At 43.5% G+C, this 3,253-nt stretch overlaps 1 long non-coding RNA gene across 1 annotated transcript; it reads left to right on the forward strand.

Moving 5' to 3' along the window:
- The first annotated feature begins 796 nt into the window (after positions 1-796).
- Positions 797-1,886, forward strand: LOC125511134 (uncharacterized). Its single transcript, XR_007284913.2, has 2 exons — positions 797-971; positions 1,082-1,886. It is a non-coding gene; the product is annotated as an uncharacterized LOC125511134 (long non-coding RNA).
- The last annotated feature ends 1,367 nt before the right edge of the window (positions 1,887-3,253 follow it).

Below are 3,253 nucleotides of genomic sequence, written 5' to 3' on the forward strand. Positions count from 1 at the left end.
TATGCACTAATGACCAATGAAGAAAAATAGAAAAAACCGAAAAAGCAACGTCAGGCCTATCAATGAAACAAAACAATTACATAAGGAAGAAAGAAATATACAAATATGAAGCTAGCACAAAAGACCAAAAAGTATGCAAGAGAAAGGCAAAAAATATGCAAATACGCAGCAAGAGCAAAAGAAAGCTACGATAGGACAAAATGTAGCCAATCGTGAATTGAAGGGCAACACATCATGCAAAGAATCAATTGTGATGGAGAACCCTGCATATATCGCAACAGGCAAGGAAGTTAGTACACCAATATGAGAAATTCACGGTTAGCACACACACAACAGAAGCATATATGCATGGACGGTCGAGGAAGTAGAATGACATTTTTGTTGTCTTATGTAATCAGTCTTATGTGTTTCTTCTCACTGATATCTACAACAAAACTAAGCAGCTATTTCGTTTGGTTTTAAGCTCGTATGACAAAAAATCACCCGTTGCAATGCACGGACATGTTTCCTAGTATATATCTATCCCTAATAATAAAGCACGGATTGACTCCGTGGGTTCACCGTCACAATACGCGGTTCACCGTCACAATACGCTTCTTCTTATGAATTTACGCTTTCAGTTCAAATTTAAAACATATATCCAAGGTGGTACTAAATTTCGTGCGTACAGTTTCGTTTCACAGCTTCGTATCACATGGGCCAGAAAATTTGCTATGGGCCACGGGCCGCCGCCTACCCGGCTCCAGCCGAACGCGCGCCGGCCGCTCTGGCACGGCGGCCACAGCTAAAAAGAAAAACGTTTCGCGATCGCTGACATGCACCCGAGCCAGAGCGAACCCTACCCGAGCGAATCATCCCGAGCTTTTCCCTCAAGCCGCCGCCACAACTCATCCCGCACGCCGCCACCGCCGCCGCCGCACCTCACCCCGCTCTGCTATCCACTGCCGCCGCACCTCACCCCGCTGGCCAAGGTAACCTCACAAGTCTTTGCTTGCCCCGTCGCCCTCGGCCTCCTTTACGCTGGACGATCCTCCTCGACGCTGGACGATGCTGACCTGCCTCTGCCTCCTATTTGATGCAGGTGCTTGAGGAAGCGACGGCTGCTGCGAGCAGAGCTTAGGGACGCCATGGAGTTTCTGGGGCAGCCCAGTTCGGCGTGGGAGGGAGGCGCCCCGGCCGCAAGCTGAAGTGTAGTTGCGCTACAGTGTCCGTGGGAGTGTCAAGTGTGGCCTCTTCATATGGGTTAGGGGTATGGCACACTCCTTGGATTTTCTTCCTCCCCTCCCCTTTCCGCGTGGATCAGTGGGTGGGTAGTTTGTGGATGGCTAGAGGCAAAATTGGGCAATGGCTATGATTTGTCGTTCATGTTATTGTGGATCCTAGAGCAAAGTTTATCTTATCCTCTGTAGTTAGTCGCCCACATTGGATAATTTGACCAAATTGCCTTGTCTGGAGAGGATGTGTACAGGAACCTGCAGGAAAACTTCAGTCGGAGCAAGAGCCGGAGGTGCATCTGCGCAAGGTTGAACTGTCCACGTAGATCTTCTTCCTCTGCAGCTTGACAACTGCAGCAAGACTTTGCCTTGAGTAAGCATGCTCATGTACACGGCAAGAGGCAGTATGTTTGTCAGGAGCCCGGCTGTGGGAAGGTACATCCAACAAAAAGGGAATACATTTAACATTACACCTTTACCAATGGTATTAACGTTAGAGAACCTTCCTGTTTACTAGCATTGATGGATTTTCCAGTAATTTTAGGCTCGTATGTGAAATGTTTATAAAAGCATTTTTCTTCATCTTTCTATCCACAAGGACCTTTCTCTGTTTGCATAGTTATTTACGGATTTAAGGTTCCATGATTTGAATACATCTAATACCTCTGGTTATGTGTCAGCAAAGGTTCAGATAAATGATCAATTCACTAATTAATCAATCAGTAAAGGATCAGTTGTTTAATCCTACTAGATAGATACTCCATTCATCCAATCGACTCTGAGAGTTAATAATGGATTGATGCAGTACATACATTCCTTCAAATAATTTAATCCTACTGGACTGATACTCCATTCGACACCGAGAGATTTAAGATCCATATGTATCGAAGTCTTGATCTTTTTTCTGGTCCTGCTTAACCGGATTAGATGTAATTTTGGTCTCCGCCCGAGCTCTAGCTGCCTCATGGATCTTTTTAGCATCTACAACGAGCATTTGTTTGATGCATGGATTTGTGCTCTATGCGCTGATCCATTTGTTTGATGCATATGCTTATTCATGTGCTGCCACCATGGGGATGGTCATTTATATGTTGGAAAGCATTTGGACTGTGTGAGCAATTATAGTAGCCCTTAAATTGTCATGTGATTTATATCAATGTCTTAATCTGGTAAAAAATTTTATTTATGCAAATGCCATTGTAACATTACTAGATTTGCCGAATTAGCTGACTAAGGTTCAGGAAGAAGTTATTAGATCCCAGCAGCTGTGAAGTTATATAGTGAAGTGGAGTTAGAGTTATAAGGTGAGACACTTTATTTCTTGCCAAATATTTTTACAAGTGATGGAAATGCAGTGGAGTTTATTGTAGTTGAACAAAACCATCAATGATGTCAGAGAGGATAAAAATGATGATAAGAGCATTCCAGATAATGCAGTGGTGGAGTCGAGGTAGAAAGACACAAACCACCTCCATAAACAAAACAAAACTGCTTGGCCATCCTTATATATCAAGTAGTAATGGCGGCAATGGTAAAAGATACACACACTAATAGTTATAGTCTGGTAGACTGTCAGTACTTATGCCTACTAAAGTAGCAGCAACACCGGAGTTTTGTTTAGTGCCGTCTCGGCAGCCGTCCTATAATCCCGTTCGTTGCGAAATCTCTTGCCAGTACCGAGAGTATTTACTACCCTTTCCTTACTGAACTTAGCAGCAGGCTTCTCCTCTCGGTTTACTTTGTGGTTTGCTGAATGATGTTGGCCCAGGGCGTACAAGATGTGCTTTGTTGGTAACAACCATTAATAATATGTCTGTGTAATATACTATATAGGTGTGCAGTTGTGATTTTTAGCTTGCAGTGCACTAACGGACTGTCTAATTCTACTGAACTCGAAGCTTGTGTGAGATGTGAGCAATGGCCATATTCTGATTCATCGTTTTTTTATTTTTATCCGCTTGCCTGCTGCATCAAATTATATACCCGCTTGAGCTTCTGATTATTATTGAGAAAGTTACATTGTGTCTGTGACCTGAATT

Source organism: Triticum urartu, chromosome 5A, assembly GCF_056163025.1.
Source record: "Triticum urartu cultivar PI428250 chromosome 5A, HENAU_Tu73, whole genome shotgun sequence".
Classification (NCBI taxonomy): domain Eukaryota; kingdom Viridiplantae; phylum Streptophyta; class Magnoliopsida; order Poales; family Poaceae; genus Triticum; species Triticum urartu.